Here is a 19,434-nt window from a genome sequence, read left to right as displayed (position 1 = left end):
TTTTATAAGTTGTCGCTAGTATTAGCATGCTGCCGTTAGCATTAGCATGCTGCCGTTAGCATTAGCATACTGTTGCGCGGCAATCAAAAATACAATTGCAGAGATTTTAGACTAACTCAGCAATTAAATATTCTAGGTTCTGCGCTTCAAAATGACATGCAGCATGTCCATATTGACTGAGGTTTAGAGAAACGTATATTTAACAAACTTGAAGCTAACCAATTTTCATTGCGATGTTTCTCTGTTCCCCTGAGGCCGAGGGAGTTGTACACTCGATTTAAAGCCCTGACTTCACTCTATTCAGTGCAAAAACCGGGAAGTCTCTATCACTTTCAGTCCCGCGTCAGATCGGCCAACACCCAATATTGTAAAATCCTAAAACATATCGGCCCGATATATTGGCCGGTCGATATATCGGTCGACCTCTAACAAGAACCTTATTTCGACCCTCCTCACTGTGGGGTTTGAGCAATGTTTGACCGCAAAAGCGATGGTATAGCTAAAACTAAAACTTTAACAAAAGGAGTCCCAACAGTTAAAATAAAAATAGGACTACCTAAAAAAACTATTTTGAGCAACGAAAAATAAAAGGTAAAAATTTAGCTTATTCAATAAATGTACTAAAAATCAAGTTCCACAAAAAAACATCTCATAATGTTTTCTATGTTGATGCCGTGAGCTGTATGTGGGTGTCAGCCCAATCACATCACCATTACATTTTATCACTAACAAATCAAGATGAATAGAAGTCTTATTAATTTCCCATTTGGAGAAAGTGTAAAACACGGTTTGTGACAGCAACACTTAAAACTCAACGCCTCCATTTGTGAACGGGAATCGGACAAAGTGCGTTTCATAACATTTGATTGATCCAATGTTGGCAGCCGAAAAATAAATGAAAAATAAATGTCTCTTACTGCAAATACACAGTGGGATGAGCTCAAAGGTTCACATTCTCTTTTATTTTTTTCCCACCTTTAATGCGTCTTTTAAAGTGCTGTAAACCTCCATTGACGGCAGACACAGTTCCTCACACCCCCACATGCACTTTCACAGGCCGGCGTCATCCACTTAGTCAGCGCGCCACCTCCGCAGCTCAGTCTAATAAGAAGTGTCCATCATTTACTGTCAGTCACGCTAACGACGTGGACAAGGCAGTAAAAAAACAGAAAAAAAGGAACAAACCAGCGTCTTCTGAGATTATAAGAGCAGCTCCTGTTTGGTCAAAGCTGTCCCCGCTGCAAATGATGGAGGACTTAAGGAACATCTAAAACAGCAATTTCCATGGAGAGGTAATTAATGTGGACTAAAACTAAATTTGCCACCAAGCCACAGAGCAATAAAACATGCGGATACAAATCATTTGAACTCTGCATTTAAAAGACACTCCTTTCTATGACAGATCGTCGGGGGAATTATAAAGAGCTTAAGGCTCGTCACTGTGTGTATTTGTAACCAAGGAACAGTAACTAAGTCATCAACAAGTGTTAGTGATTTGTACAGGTACAGTTCAATCACAAGCGCATCCAAGTTTTGATGCTGTTGGTCTGGGAACAGCATAAAAAGACTCAAGACTCAAATACAAGATTTTCCCCCCATTCTTTTCCAATATTTTGCCAATATTTTCATTTTTTTTTGCCAAATGATTGCATAATTTCCCACCAACTTTTTTCTTATTTTTGCCCCAATTTTTTCTCGTTTTGCCAATTTTTCCCCTCATTTTTAATTACTAATATTTTCCCTATTTCCCCCGCATTTCCCCCCAAAATGATTTCCTATTTTCCTCACATTTCTTGACATTAGTGATGAACCCGATATTGTAAATTTGCAAATCTTCCAAACATTAGTGTTCTGTTTTCTGGTTCTTGGTGCCAAATATTTTAGTATCGCTATCGAAAACCAAGCATCGATAAAATACCGGTATCAAAAAGAAAAGTTACAGAACCCAGCTCTAGTTCTGGAGGATGTTGTCATAAGTAAGCTCCTTAGTGGGAGAACCGAAAACGGATTTTATCATAATTGGCCACATACTGTGTCCGCTAACTACTTATGAAGACTTATAGACAGTTTGAAGGAGAGTGTGTCACTGAAGACAAGACTGTACAAATCCCTTAAATATGATATGAAATAAAAAATGGAAAAAGTTAGCGAACCACTTTTAGATCCCGATCCACCAGTTGAGAACCACTGGTCTATTCTACAGACATTTTGGTTCATCAGAGAGTATAGAAATTGGGTAAAGGGTTCTGCAGCTCAATAAAATACACCATGTGACAATGTGTAGAAGGTACACTTAGGCTAATGGAGGATAGTAGTAAAGAAATTGCTAAGCCAGGTAAAAAACAAAAGCATTTTTATGTCAAACTCTAAGCTACATATTTTCTCTGCCCGATGTGTCCCCTATGTTTAGCCCCATCTTCCACCAAGCCTTCCAGATGTCCCGATCGCCTCTCATCCCACTCCAAGACGTGTTCCATGGCTTTCTTAGTTCGACCACAAACCCTCACGCGCCAATCATAACACAGACTCCACTCCCCTCACGGATGGGAACAAAACGGTTGGAAAGAAGCATCCCTCAATTACACGGTGGACACATGCCCCGCTCCGAGATCTCGTTAAAAAAGCCACTGGGCGATCTCAGGAGTGCCCCTAAACTAACAGCATCATGAAAGGGGAACTGGGCGGAGGAGCGTGCAAGCATCTGAAGGCACTCCCTTTGTATAAGCGCATAACAGGAGGATCACTGGGAGGGTTTACCAAAACGGGAGCGCGGCCTGTGCTCTGGCAACAGCTGAGACCCCCACCACTGCGGCGCACGCACATATGAACTGAGGTCTCCAGGGACGACTCAGCGCGACACAATCAATCAGTGCATATTGCTTTTATTGACATCCCCAGAAGAAGAGTCTCTTTCTGCTTGATGATCTCTGCCTTCCTGGGGTTTGCCGCTCAACCTTAACGTTCTCAACCGTTCTCTCTTCGCTCCTTCTTTGAACATTCCCTGTCGCCACCACCTACACTCCTGTCTTTTGTCTTGGAGGAAAACGCCGGAGGGATGTGGCCAGGAGAACAATGCGCTGATCCAAGCCTCTAACCGATTCAGACAGCACAAAATGATTTCTTCCTCTGGGGGTGCGGGGGGATCCACAGGGTCTCATGCATGTTTTATGGATGTGCTATGATACACTTTCAGCCTAATGCATAATGCACAGTGTGTTTAAGGATATTGGCAAGGGGCTTTAGAGGAACTAAAGTGGAAATAGTGTCATTTGTGCGAGGATTAAAACATAGAAATGCCAACGCTGCAGAAAGAAAAGCTGGCCTATTAAATTTACTTGTATTCAGTATTTAGATCAGAGAGTCCAAGGCATAGGATCTGGCAACCCAAAGTGCGGGGCTCAGTTGTTTTCCACTTGGATTATCAGCTCGAAATAGAACAAAAACACTTTAAATAAATTAAACTAAATTGACATACATATCACATGAACATGTTTGCTTCATATGGACATAAAGAGGTTTATGAAATATATTTAATTTATATTTAATATCCATCCACTCTCTTGATTCTTTCATCTTCATTTGCATAGTTTTGAATAATATGCATCTATTTATGCATCTGTTCTCTGTTGCTTCAATATATTTGAACTGGGAGGAAAATCCTTTTTCCCCACTCAAAGAATAAAGCGGTGTCTGAGAATTTCCCTTGCGTGAGCAGTTGAGTTCAGGGTGAGCAGATGTCATGCATCAGGCTGCTCGAGACCAGGCCAAGCCACTTGTCCCATTGGACATCATTTGACAGCACATACAGAACATCCTCTGTATTTTAACTTAACGTGGACAGACTTGGACCAACAGCAGGTCCATCACCCCACACTGACAAAGGAAATCCCTCCGCTTTAGTGCCTTTGACGCTAAGTTGTTAAAGTGCTTAATGCCTGGTTTTATCAGGGAAAAGTAGACAGGAAGTCACGCAGTTACAGCATGACCACTTCAGTTGAAGATCTCCACTTGAGCGGAAACAAGACTAAGGATCCTGATAGGGCTTTTACCATTTTACAGCCTCAACTTCCTCTTGATTTTTCCTTCAAATTCCAGAAGTATGTCCATTTATTTCTTCCATGCACACAACTTCATTTATTTCTCATGCGTACTGCTTTCTGTGAGGGAAGCAATGAAAATCAAAGCATAGTTTCCTCCCTCTTCTCAGTGGCTATGGACGACGGAAGACTAAACATCCTCCACACTTAAGAGGCCTTGTAGGATTTCTAAATGACGAATGAGATGAGGAAAAACCTTAATAGTTGAACAGATTACTAATAAGTCCTAATCCTTCAAGTAGTGTTGAAATTCACAACGATTTCTGTCAGACAGCCTTGGTTTGGCAGCAGCTATAATGCAGTCGCTCTATTTCCCACTCATCTTCCATCACAGCGATGACAACAATAACAAAGCTAGTTAATGCCAATGAGAATGCTTTCCTCATTGACAGACACCCCATTGTGTTTCTGGTTGGAGGCCAAAATGACGCATAAAAAGGTTATCAGCTGGCTCATTATAACGGGTTGGAGCGGAGTAGCAGTCATTTGTCACGCCAGAAGGAAGCGGTGACGGTGGGGGCACTCAGACGGGATTATCAGACAGATAAATGAGCCCTATACATCTGCTGGCTAATTTGGAGATGTGTTAATATTTCAGAGGCAAAGTTGTCAACAAAACAAAGTTGAGATTGTGAGTGGGTATTTGTTAAGGATATCAGCTCAAGACAAAAGGTGGAGCACGGGCCAAATGGGATTTCATTTGGGAAATATTTCTGATTGTTCAGACGATTGCCATTAGATCTGTAATTCACAAGCAACTGACAGTCTTGTGGATGAGGCCTACATGTGACAAAGAACTGTTCTGTCCTCAATGACACAAGAGTCCCAACCGGCTCCTCCATACTCTTCATTCCCTTTTACCCTGAACTATCCAGTCAAAGTACCACTTCATTACATAATTGACTTTCCGAGAACCACCAGGCCTTAATTTAGATCAAATCAAGACTGAACCGGGAAAAAAAAAGGGTCCATAATTCACCAAAATGCTTCAAAATAATAGAAGCATATAATGGGTGTAAGCCAGCCAAAACAGGGAGATCGTCACCCGACAGACTTGTCACAACAGACGCCTTCCTGACATAACCAGGCACAATATTGTGACTAGGGTGGAAAATGCCTTCAAAATGTCATGGGCCTAACACACAGAAAGAGCTCAGGCTTTGTGATCCTGCTCTGACAAATGCTGAGGACTATTGCACTACTGCTGGCCCAAATGTTTTGCGTGCAGTTTTATTCAGTTCACTACAATTAGTTTGCCTGATGGTAGAACTACGTTCAGATGGGCTTTATTTTCGAGATTTTCAATCCGGCAAAGGGAGTTAGTGGTGTGAAGCCGGGACCGTCTCTCCCCCCTCCCCAGTGTAGGGCCTATCAGTGTCCAGGTTTTTCTGTTCACGGTTCAAGGCTTTTTCAATGATTCCCCTGTGGTTCTACGAAGCGTGACAAAAGGGAAAGAAAAAACCTAATCATCTGCTGTCAGTCTTAGACAATGCAGGAGTGTAGCTTCGATGCAAAAACAAGACAAAGGGCACAGATGTAACACCAGAAATGTGCTACTGATTTATTACGAGAAGTCTTGACAAAATCCTTAAGAGTTTGAGAATGCGCAGTGAGTGGTTGGTCTGTGAGGGTTTCATGTTGGATTGTTAAAGTCGCATTGTGTTGGGCCCCTTCAAAAGCCCACAGTCGATGGGACAGATAACAAACACACAGGCCTCTGAAATGAAGAATTAAACGTGGAACAAAATCAATATAATAATAATGCAATTTTCACAAGGAAAAATGTTTGAAAAGAGTTTCTGTTGTATAATGAATACAACGATAATAAAAAAAACTTGAAGACTCAACATGGCAGCAGTAATTACTTACATTTTCCCGAATGGTTCATTTATTATCAGTCAATCATCCAATTATACTTTCAATTACGTTTATCAGTAAGAGGATTAGAAACAGCTGCAGCTGCGTATGATTTGTATGTTCTCAAATTAAAATTAACTCAATATTCCACTATTTCTTTAAAGTCTGAATCACTACTTTTAAGGGATTAAGATTCAAGCCAAGACTAAATTCCATACAATTATAAACTAGTAAATAATATCAGACCTCGTCCTACAGTCCTCCCCATTTTACAAAGTTTTGATTTTGACAAAGTTGGGCATATTTTTACTCGTTTTTTTACTCGTATTTTTAGGGCTGAAAAAGCGCAAACAACTGCATTGCAAAAAAAGGTTTTCTGGTGGAAAAGACGGAGATGTTTTCACCTTCTTATCAGCTATACTGCATTAGAAAATGTATATCTTTTGGCTTTTTTTCTACTGTGCAATTAATGCGAAAGATTACAAAGGTTGTAGAACAACTAGTAAAACATGTACGAAAAGGAGAAAACACATTCAAAGATTTTAAAGGACTGGGCAGTATTTTTGACAACCTAATCTTTGTTAAGTATGTTGTTCTATTATTGCCATATAAATGTGAGGATATGGGAGTGGTGGTCCTTTTTCTGTTTACTCTGCAGCTTTTCATTTGCTTGTGTCAATGTCTTCTTGGCCTTGGTCTGTGTAGCAGATGTGAAACATATTAGCACACACAACAGTGACATTTAGATATGAGTCGAAGCCGGGAGTTCCAACTATGACGAGCTACAAGCCAAAGCAGGAGGATGTGCAATAAATGAGTACGAAAAAAAGTTCATAAAGTTGCTCATATAGAGATGTTTTTCATTAAGAGTATATTGAAAATGTAATGGAAACTATAATTATTACATCACAATAATTTATACTAATTTGACTTTTATGGACAATGCCTGTATCATCGCTCTGAGCATCATGCATCAAGCATCATGATCCAACATGAGTCGACCAGTGCCCCATATCAGCACCACGTGTGCATCTAAGCCTGTAGAGGGCAGGAGTGTGAACTTTACCGCCCTAAACAAGGCAAACGATCCACGCAGAGTTTGATATAAGTCCACATGGAAAATCAGAACTAAACCAGGACTACTCTGTCTTAAATCTGAGATCAAATTAAATCTCTTTTTTATTATGAATCGAGTACGAGTAGCTAAATACAGTAATATGAAATTCTAAGGGCAGGGACAGAAATAGCCTCTCTAGAATCTTGTTTAATAAACCAAAATGCTGCTAGTACAGGTGTTTGCTGAGTCTATGGTGTTGGTTAAGCAAAGTCATGCCTCTCCCTTGTGTCACCACACATCATAAATCATAACAAGCTGTAAAGATGGTCTTTGTGCTAAAAATACAGTGTACTGTATACACACTCATTCCAGTGTACACAACATGGATTTTAGAGGTCGACCGATGTGGGTTTTTCTAAGGCCGATTATAAATATGTCTATGATCCTGTGTATGATGCTCCTTAAACTGTAAATGTCAGTGTAGAACTGTGACAGCAGGGGGCGCTATATGAGGGGCATAGGGCTGATTTATTCAGGGCATTCCTGTTTAGTAGGTACTCCAGAGGGATGACAAAGCATAATTATTGTTTAGTTACAATTTACCCTGGCAGATATGCAGATTTTGTCAAACTACTCCCCACTTTTCTGGATTATACTCCATCCAGTACCAACAGAGCTCTGTCTCCTGATTTACTTTTGGGCTAAACATCTGTCCATAACCGGAGGCACGCTTTCCGACTCAAATGTCAAGCTATTGAATATTAAGCACGGAAGCTATTCATAACAAGCCAAACATGGGTGGACACGTGCAGGAGCAGAGGTGCGCATGGTCTGCACCTGCTTTGGGACGTCCCACAAGTGAATGTACATTATGTTGCCCTGCTGTTACACCTCCCTCTCTCATTACCCACATGTTGCCAAGCACAAGGCAACCTGTACTCCTCACATACTAAACAATAAAACTACTTTTAGTTCTTTACTAAATGAATATTTTATGATAGAAATGCAACGAAGCCAGACCAACCAAAAGAGAGCAGACTTTAGAGTGAACAAGGTAGTAACCAGAAGTAATGAGCTTTCTTCTTTCTTTTGGAATAAGAGGTTAAACGAGACAACACAGGTTGCCCTTAAGGTACTGGTTGAAGAATATTTTCTGTCCAAATATCTGCTAAAGTCACGTTACTTCCCCCCCCCCCCATAAAACACCCAACAAGTGGCTTACACCAGATCACAACACAGGCACCACTAACGTCTTGTGGCAGATGCGGATCAAAAGCAGCTTATGAAGGGCAGAACAAATGAGCGCGCCTTAAAACTCATTAGACAATAAACAAACAGAGAAAGCCCAGAGGCGGATTAGCAAACCAGATGGGAGTGAAAACGCGCCATCAAAATCAGGCCCAACAGACAGGCCGTTCTCATCTCTCAGTGCTGCAGGGAAACTATTTACATTCATCTGCAGTGTGCTTCATTATAAGTCAATTAGTCTCTACTCTGAGGAGATTAGAGGGGCGGTAATGAGGAAGAGGTGGCACGGTTTTTGAGCGAATAAATAAATAAACTCGGATAAATAAAGGGCAGATGGGACAGGCCCTCGTCAGAATCAAACGAGATACTAATTACGCTCCAAGCCCGCTGTAAATACTGCAGACTTTGATGTCCGCGGAAAACGAGCGCGTGGGGAGCGAGGAGAAGTGAAAGAGGAGAAGTGGATGTGCTCCTTCAGGGCACTCTTTTATACACAGGTTTAACTGAGGTAAAGAAGGCGCAGGGGTACGCGTACAAAGCATTCAAACAAAGCAAACTGCCTTTGGGTGGACGATAATGTGTGCAGTGATTGTGGCTCAGGTGGAATAGAGGTCGTTTTATGACCCAAAATAGGCTAATCCTCCCATGAGTAATCCTAACCAAGATCCTGGCTCGAGATCTGTAGATAGGGCTGTACAGTTCAGGAAATTAATCTATTGATTGATTTTTCTGACAAGTAATGCAAATGTGATTAGATTTGCAATTTGTGTTTTAATGTAGATCTACTTTAAAGTGGACATGTCATGCTAAATCGACTTTCAGGTGTTAACGTTGTTCCCACGTCAAAGACAGATCTGGAGTGGTATTTCGCAACATTCATTCAGTTTTGAGTAATCCTCGGACAAAGCTGTTAAATTTAGCGGTTTCTTCTTCTACGGTGTCAGTGCCTCGTTTTGTACTTCCTTCTTTACTATTGCGCCATTGTTCAAACCCAAAAACTGTTCTCCACATTTTTAAAGGCCATAATCCAACATTATTAATTTTGAGCTGCTTAGTGCTCGACGTGTGTTTATCACGCAGTGCTGGAGTTGCTTACCACGCCGCACATTCAAACTTGAAGCTATTTGTTAAAGCAGAACTAAGCAACACAGGCCACTGCGGGTTAATTGTCTGTGAGAGTAAATACTACGCTGACAGAAAAGACAAAAGGAAAGAGGGATATTGTATATTGTGCCACAAACCAGTTACACAATGGAGATCATTTCTGATTTTTCACTGTAAATACTGCTAAAGCAGTCTCCGGCTCGGTGCTGGAAAAGTTGCAAGTGTGGTTTTCTGGCCAGAGACACCAGGGAGAGATGAAAGACCCCCCCCCAATCATCCCATTAACACTTGTAATACCCCTAGAGGATCTACGAAAAGAATGTATTAAGGTAAACAAGTTACTTAGGAATCATTTTCTTAAAGCAGAACTATCCTTCTGTCAGCAGGAAAAGCCCCAGTCAAGATTTTCGCCAGCTCTTTTGCCTTTATTTCGTTGTTACTATTTAATTCTGACAGAGACAAATTTTCAAATTATAAAACATGAAATATCAAAGCTGAAGCACACAAAATAAGGTTTCGTCTATTTTTAGGCTCTTGTTGGCTTTTGTTGATGTAACAAGTGAATTTCTGAACTGTGAGATCAATAAAGCCTACTGAAACTACCTATGTAGTTTCAGTTCATCAATTTGCCCACTGTGACCATTCAAATTCTGTCATCGATTCGACAACAAATTTGGCCCAAGTGGTAAGATGCTCGGGTGCCATCCTTGACTGTTTGCAGGATTGGACAATAGAGTACATACAATACAATACAATACAAATAACCAGAAACATTTGATCCCAGCTTTGACCACTTGCATAGGCCTGGGCACTGTCCTTGTGCAGGATACTTTAACCATGTATCATACCCCTACATCACCAAGCAGCTAAAGGAAAAAAGCACAAACTAAAGATATATACAGTATCCCATGGCGAATATAGTGCCATGTTCAGAATTAGTTTACGTTGATGTCACTGTTTTATGCATTAGATGTGCGTGTGATGGTGCAGTGGTGTGGGAAAGCCCCAGGACACAGGATTAGACCAGGGAAAAGGGGATTTGCTGGTTAAAGCTGCCCTTTGACATGAAAACACTGGCCTTTTGATTGAGAGATCAGCTCGTTTAGCTCAGCGCCTCTGCTTCTGCTGTCATGTTCATGTTCACCGTCACGGCTGAAAAAACGGATGAACGGACCTCGAGAGGACCAAGTGAACAGTTGTCAGGGCGCAAAGCTGCTGAGACGCAGAAAGTGTCATCACACAATGCTCATGTTACAACCGGTCCCAAGACATCAACGCGGCTTCATACAGGACTGTTTGCCGCTGTAGAGACTTGGACAGTCGGGTGAGATTCTTATCGTGGATATAAATCAAATTACACTGAAAACCATTCAAATTAGAGCCTTTTTGTTCTTCCGGAGCTTCCAAATTAGATGTTAAAGCTGGATGGATATCAAGGATCATGGAAATTCTCTGGAGTGAGAAAAGTGTTGCTCACATTAAAGGAAAGAGTTGCTCCACCATCCAAGTACTGCTTTAGAAGTGTGAAGAGACATGTTCAAGTAATTGTAGCCAAGTCTTTGGAGGTTTTTCAGAAGGCTACTCCACCCCTTACAAAACATAAGAGAATGAAACAGGTGGAATTACTTTCCAAAAACATCAATAAAAGAAACAGGCAAGGATTCATCACAATTATCTGCTTTCTGTTTTTAAGGAACACATTCACAGTCAAAACATTATTTTACACAGCAAGTCCTAGATAAGTTGATTATTTGGGCCAACAAAAAGCAATTGTATTGAGTTCAGGATGCAATGTTATGAATTTAACGTTGCCATAAAACGTCTGCAGTATGCTAAGTGGCACGGAGGCGCAGCAGTTAGCGCTCGTGCTTCACAACTAAAAGATCCCAGATTCTGTGTGGAATTTGCATGTTGTCCCTTTGTCTGGGGTCTGGGGGCTAATAAGGTTAGGGTTAAAGGGACTAAATGGAAGTTCTACTCGCTACTGCCACCTCAGGTCTTACGCGTAACTGCAATTTCTATATTAAGCTCGTGTATGACGGCAATTCGGACCCGAATTAACACCTTTTTGAGTGACAGTGCAGGATTTTAGAGGCATGCGGCGAATTGGTCTGGGCTCATTCTACACATTAGAGCAAGTAGGGGGAGGAAAATAGATAATTTTAACATTTTTAAACTCTGTCTAGTCCCTTAAAGGTGCTTTATTTGTCATTATACAACAACTGTACAACAAAATTTGTCATCCTTCGATGCCGCTTGGACGACCCGCGGGGACCCATCTCCAGATGTGGAGCCAGAATCAATTTCTGGCAGGAGGTGGATTCAACTATTGTACATGTTTTTAGTTGTTGTGCATGTGAGAGTGTGTGAGTGAGTGGTTGGAGAGGCCGATGTTGCAGATTGGCCGCCTTGCTTCCATCAGTCTGCCCCAGGGCAGTTGTGACTACAGAAGTAGCTTATCATCACTGACTATGCAGTGAATGTAGATTGTCCCATGTAAAGCGCATTGTGACCATATCTGTGAAAGGCTCTGCATCAAAAAAGGCCTTCCCTTTCCTTTTGTTTAGGGTGTCTGTACTACTAGTTAATAGAGTTTGGGATGGAATGTTATAAATTTATCGTTACCATGGAAATGTGCCATGTTTATGGATACTAGCATTGTCTATAGACGAACATTAGCTAAACGGTGGAGAAAAGTGCTGTGGGACAAGCCTATAGCAGCTGAGTCACTGCTGGTAAATACATCTACTGCTGTAGTATACAAATGTTTAAATGTGAACAACACCCCCAGTATTTAACCTTTCTAAATATCCTGTAGTTTATTATGGAAAAAAGTCCACTGCATTCATTCAGCGATCCAGAGGCCCTCGCTGCTTTTGTCCTTGATGTGCCACACTCGTCTGTAGTCAAGGCAACTGTAAACATAGTGTGCCCATTGCCTTGACAACCAGTCAACCTTTCACTATAATATTTTGAAAGTGCTTTCAAACTAGACAATGCAAATTACAGCACGTTTTACAAAAGCTACCCCTGTATCCCATGAAATCAATAAATATATCAATCAACCATGTTTAGGAGCTGACAATAGTGGCTCAAATAGATGATTGAGTAATGAACTGTGTAATGAACTCATTGTCTAAGTGGCAAAAGGGTTAATGTTGGGTAAGTGCATAGACAAATACAGCACATGAAAGGCCATACAAACTACTTGCTTACAACCAGATGGACATGAGTGCCTCCTGCTGGCCAACCATTAACATTATTCATAGTAAAGTATACCGAGTGTAACCTAACAATGAACAATGAAGTCCAGCACGTCAATATCAACTACAACCACAAATGTTAAAAATAATTATATACAAATATCCAAACATAACATGCAATGAGGATCATGGCAAACTTAAGAATTCCTGTGAGTGTGGGTTAAGGCCCTGGAGGAAGAAAGGGAGCTGCTCTGTGTATTTTTACTTGTTTGTTAACAAAAATAAATAAATAAATAAAAACTCCCAGGCAGCACAAAAGAACTCAACGTGAGTCTGTCCTCTGGCTGTGTGCAAAGTGGATAAGCTGTGTAACTAGTTGTGCAGCACTAATGATGCGCAAACTACAAAAAGCGTCTGACTTTAATACTAGCACATGGTCACCTGACACTGGGACACAGTGTAGTGTTTCACAGGCAGAGCCCACCTGCTGCATCAGGTGGCACACAGCTCTCCCATAATGCATGTGTGAATCATTCTCCACTGTTATCACAATGAACAACAAACTAAAGGAAGAGAAACATCCAATCTATATCATGGACTTATAAGTAGTCTATATTTTCTGCATTAAAATCGCTGTAAAGATCATGATTATCAAAGTGAAATCGGTCAAAATCAACAAATTAAAAAGCATGTATTACGATAAAAACAAAAGCTCTCCATTTGGCCTCACATCCACGACAGGCCTCTTAGCCAGAGCAAGGCATCTTCACACATAAATCTATTTTGAAGAGGCTGCCCACCAGTGGCTGCTCTATTCTCTGGCTCCTGTCTCTTCAGAGTAGGCCTTCCAGAGTCCTTTCACATGCCTGGGCCCTCACACATTTATCAGCCAGTCTTGTTAACACAGTGAATAGCAGGCCCAGCTTGTGTTATGCAGATCGCAGTGGGTTACCGAGGGGACAGGCGTCAGGGAGGCATTCAGGGCTGGGTTAAAACTCAACTTTAGTCATTCTTGTGCTGCTTCCCCTGAGCCCTACTCCTTCAGAGTGGCTTTATCTGGTTATGTCAGAGATCATTGGTATAAAAAAAAGTATTTAAAATCTAAGAAAAAAGTGTAGAAAGTAGTGTAGAATAAAAACAAACAGATCTAGTGAAAGCTTGGGCCACTCAACAAAAATATGATCAAGGAAAATTGAATATGAATAAACAGTGAAACATGGGCTGCAAGAATCACATGTATTGTACTTTTAATGATTTTGGGATAAAGATTGAATGGTTTTTGATAGTTAAATTCACGGTCATGCTTGAATCAAGAGTGCAAATTGTTTTTACTATGTTGAAATGTATATTTATTTGAGTCATGGCTTGCCCATGATTGGTTGAAAGTGGGTCCCGAATTTACACCAGTTGGAACCACAGGTGAACAAAACTTTATCATGGAAACGGTACATTCTGTCACAGTTGTAATACATTATCAGTCACGTTGTCTCCATAAAAACATTCAAAATGACTCTTCTCATCAGTCCGTAAAAAACAAAAATAAACAATAAATTAAACTAAACTAAATGCAGTCTTTGTGATCTCCGAACCAATCAAATTGCAACTTGACTTCGTTTGCGATTAGTTGTGCAACCCAAGTGCAGGCCGAAAGCCTCGTCTGACCACAGAGCATTACTATATGCATAAGGAGGCCCATATGATCTGTTATCTCAGGTTCTCCCATTGACACTCACACGTTAATAAGTCTGGTAATGAGGATCATTAGCACAGGCAAAATCAATGGAGCCAAACGCAGCCATGAAATATTCACAACACTCCTGACTCCTGTTGCTAAGTTGGGCCAAGCAGCAAGTCACTTTGCTCAAAAGATTGTCAAAGTCAAAGCCTCTTTTTACACAGACCAGAAACCATGCAAGGCCTTCCTTTATACAGACAGAGGAGACAAAGAAGATTGGACTGGATCTAAATGACGTCAGCTACAGAGGGCCAAGCCTACTGTTTGGGTAGGCCTGGGCGACAAGAATTTGCCTCATTGGCTTTCTCACACAATGAAAGTAAGACAAATCCTGAAACATTCAATGTGTGATAAAAGAAGCCATACAAACCGTTGGGTATTAGTGGATTGGGACAGAAAGTTTGGTAACTAGCGATACATCCCCCTTCAATGTAAAACAGTGCACAGAAGCCTAATACTCTGGCCAGTTCAACGGCTGCAAAGGTTTCCAATGGGACTTGCTTACTGACAGGTCAATCGCAGACGACAACTTACCTTAACCTTAATATATACTTTAAATAGAACTGAAATTCCCAGGAAAAAATCGTCAGAAATGGGTCATAAACAACCACTGGCCTCAAAAGGCTGCATCTCATATCTAAAGCCCAGAGTGCATTTGTGCTCCAGTACCTCTCTCTCTGTCTAACCTGAAGGTCATGTCAAGTCCAGCGCATTCCACAAGGCAGGACCGTGCTAAACTTGCAGAAAAACACATTTAGATTCTTCTCTTTTCCTGAGGACAAAGGCTGGACTCATAAAGACGGGCTTAGACACTTCTTGTAAACACTGATGCCAGTCTGTTGGGGGAAAAGAGGCTTGACTTTTTATTGTCAGCCTGAAAAGAAGACAATTAGGCTGCATTCCTGAAGCATCTGTAGCTCCTGTATCTGGACTCTTACTGTTTAGCCCCACCCCTTCTATTCAGCTGTCCTATTAAAACACAAACGCCTGAGAAATATATGGCCGTCATCTTCACATTCCACTGATTATCCTCACTCCGAGATGCGTTTGAAAGTGCACTGGTAAAACAGAGCCGAGTCGTCACAGTAACTATATATGGGCAATGCGGGCAGCAAAGATTTTCAAATCTTAGTCATGATCTGCCCTGGGTTGTTTAGAAGTTTGGTCTCTCATCCAAAGATACTGGGACGGCTACTTTTTGCAAACCTTTACCGTAATGAAAAACTCCTGTACAACTAAGAGCTTAGATGCACATAAACTGAATGGATTGCACTTGTTTCTCAATAAACTTTTGTTTGACTTGAGTAATACACCAGCACAGTTTCTGCCAATGGCATCTCACTTATCAATGTCATCAGGATTTCTATTTTTGTCTTGCCTTATAAGACAGGGGTAGGCAGGTTTGCTTGGTGAAGGGCCGTTTTTCTTCATCATCAAAAGACTAAGGGCCAAACCCCCCAATAGTAGTAGTTTTGTACATTTTAAAGGAATTTACAGTATTTTTCACATTTTTGAGTACTTTAGCAAGCATTTGATCTCTGATTTCTAAAATGTTATTTCTCAATATCATCTCGAGGGCCAGAGGTTTGATGATGGAGGGCCGGATTTGGACCCCAGAACTGACGTTACTTACCACTGATGTAAGATATAAGATGCAGTTCATTATTACCATTTAATTTTTTTTAGGAGAAAATACTATTACTTGACACAATGTTTAACAAAACTGTTACACTGAGAACAATTTTAACACTTTAACATTTCTTTTTGATGAATAAAGCATGTCAACTTAAGCTACTATTTGCTACAAAAAACAAAATCCACAGAAAACACAGGGAAACTAAAACAGAGACAATGTTACTTTGCAACTATGCTCTTGTGACTGCTGTTGTAATGAGGTGAGACCAAAGTCAGATGATGGTGATCTAATAAAAGAAAGTGTCGGCTCGCATTAAGGTGAATGAGATTCGCTTTGCATCAACATGGGTAATGTATTGTGAGCAGTCAACTAAACTAGACCATGATTTGCTTGAAAAAGAAAGAAATACTGTTCTGATGCCGACAATGTGGTTCGACTCTGTAAATATTTGTTGACACATACAGGGGAGTGTCTCGTGTTTCGTCTGAATATATTAGGAGTTTTGGTTACTGTATCCTATGCATGAATGGTTCTTTTTAATAATCATCCATCAACAAAAGCCTGGAGTTATTTTACCCATTAGTTACAGTATATACTGCAGAACACCAGCTTTGACATGTGGTGTCATTTCACGTCTTGGCAATGGTTATAGTGATATCCATTAGGAAGAGGAGACAACACTGTACCTCCACTTGTGCAGGGCAAACCCAGGGCACTGTTCTCCACAGGTGGCACAAGGCTGTCCTCTGTACACCTCCTCTGCGCAGTTCAGCTAAAACAACACACATCATCATGAAATGTTTCCATTAATAACTCTTTACATAACAAATTCTCAAACAGTGGCACAACGGTAAGACACAGGTACAGTGGGAAACATTATCCTAATTATAATGGGGGGAAAAGTGAATGTAACAGGAGTAAGGTGGTAGAAAAAAACATTCTAGTTTGTTGGCTAAATCTGTAGGATATCTACTTGAAGGACAGCAAAACCTCTCTTTAATTTAGCATCCATTTATATCCACTAACTACCATGATTAAAAAAAAAGATTACGCATGTTAGGCTACTTTATTCCCATGATCTTGCACAAAAAACACTTCTAGCTTCATGGCAATTTTAGGGTAACAATGCTTAAAACGGTTTAACTTAGCAATAGCAGGTAAACTTTGCACAGACAACAAGTGTTTGCATAAAGTGCTTAGCAACGAAACTTTAGGAAACGCACCGTCTTGGAAGAGCCGCCGAGGTGGTGTCTCTTCTTGGAGCTGCGGCTGAACATGACAGCAGGACCCGGGCCGGGAGAGCGAACTCACAACTCCAGGGTGAAATGCACTCAAGGAGGAATCAGAGAACAGTCACTCCAAATAAAGGTTGTCCAAGTTGAAGCTCTGGCTGCATCCTCGACCCGCGCTCATGACTGCAATGAATGGATGAATGGAGCGGTTACAGAAAACAGCCCCGCCCACACGAGCAGAGCGACCAGCTGAGCGCGGAGCAACGCTGGGGTTCAGTTAATACAACCAATAAGTCAACTTTTGTTGTGTGTGTGTGACAATCCTGACAAAAAAATAGACTTACAGAGAAAAGGTTGGGGCCACACCGCCTTTGCTATGCCCGATCCCGTCAGATCTTGGAGGCTAAGCAGGGTATGGCCTGGTTGGATGGAAGACCGGTTGGGAACACCAGGAAGTAAAAGGAGTGAGTGAGTGAGTGAGTGAGTGAGTGAGTGAGTGAGTGAGTGAGTGAGTGAGTGAGTGAGTGAGTGAGTGAGTGAGTGAGTGAGTGGTCGAAAGGACCGATGGCGCAGATTGGCAGCCTCGCTTCTATAAGTCTACCCTAGGGCATCTATGGCTACAATAGTAGCTTACCACCACCACCACCACCAAGTATGCAGTGAATGAATAATGCAATATAAAGTAGTCACTATAGGTTTTTGGTCTCATGCTTTGGACCTAGCAAAGGCTTTGTTAGGTCCACGGACTCTCGTTCTAACACTACAAAGAACGCCTGTGGTCACAGGTTTATTTCATTCTGAATTAGTGTTTATCTGGACTCAGAGAATGGCTCATTAAGTCCCTCAGCTGAGAGCAGAGAAAAGGTTTATGCGCGGTTTCCCTGCAGGGGAGCTGTGACTCAGAGGCACTTGTCACCCAAATGTGTGTTATTATGGAGGCACAGATTTTTCTGAAGCCTCTGATCAATAGGCATAATACAGGCCTGTCACTCTCTTGACGTTGGTCACTGCCAGTCTCCAAAGCACAAAGTACTAATTATTCTTTTTATTCTCAAATGCAAGTGAAGTTGCCAAACGAGAAATTATAGATACAAAAGCTGACTGATGCACGAATCAGACCAAATAACAGAGTTCGTCAAAACGAGATTCAAAACTTGCTACTAACAATTACAACCATTAAACTTAAGAAATAGTGCAGTGCTAGCAGAATATGTATAAATCTTAATGTGCAAATGTTTCATCTGTCCAAGAGAAGAAAACAAAAGTATACATTAGGTAAAAATAAAAAAAAAATCATCATCCCAACAGCCTAAAAAGGAAAACCTTGAGGTGCAGATTGATTATTAAGTCTATTGGAGTTGAAAATACAAATATGTCCACAGTGAACATCAGATGAGTGCACCTTAGGTCGGCAGACAATGTTGAGAAGATAGGAATGTTTATAGATGTCTACAGGAAGGGCAATGAACTTTACTAGGGTCTTAAAATTAGAAGTATGAGTTAGACGACATTAGACGATGTCAAAACCCTCAAATAATATATTATATATTATATAATAATAATAAATCTTCTACTATGATGTGTGTTGACACTATAGTTCACTTGTACGACTATAAAAAGAGCATGTAATTATGGGCATACCTTTGTTCAATATATGGAACAGCAGACACATGAGTAAACTTTTTTATTTATATCTGATCAACTTTATTTGATCACAAATGATATCCACTGATCCTGCTTTACATTGCACCAGTGAAAGCACATAAAATCACAAAAAAGGAGTTGCCAGATTGTTTTTGCATTCTCTGTCATTACTGAATACAGACTATATACATTCACAAGAAAAGTGAAATAAATAATTATAAAATAGGATGTGGTGTAACAACATACAAAATACAATGGTTAATACAAACAGTTAATATCAAAATGTTGTCCCTTCGTTATATACACACCCTGAGAAGTAAACATGATTCAAATAATCTCATAGTTAATATAATGAATTCCCTTTGGCTGTTGAATATGTCAGATGCAAATGTAAGCACAGAATTGTAGAAATAGCACCATGTACTTTCAAAGATTCTCAAAGTGTATATGACTTTTGAAATTTATCAATACAAATCAGTACAGACACAGTAAAACACATAAAAGTAACGTACCCTGATATTGTCAAGCAACCCAACACTTGTAGACAGAGCAATTATAGTGCACAGATCAGTCAAAACATAATGACCACAGATGATGTACTGTATGTTGTCAATGGCCAGT

Source organism: Gobius niger (genome assembly GCF_951799975.1).
Source record: "Gobius niger genome assembly, chromosome: 20".
Taxonomy (NCBI): domain Eukaryota; kingdom Metazoa; phylum Chordata; class Actinopteri; order Gobiiformes; family Gobiidae; genus Gobius; species Gobius niger.
The sequence above is the reverse complement of the archived record's forward strand: the minus strand, read 5'-3'. Positions refer to the sequence as shown.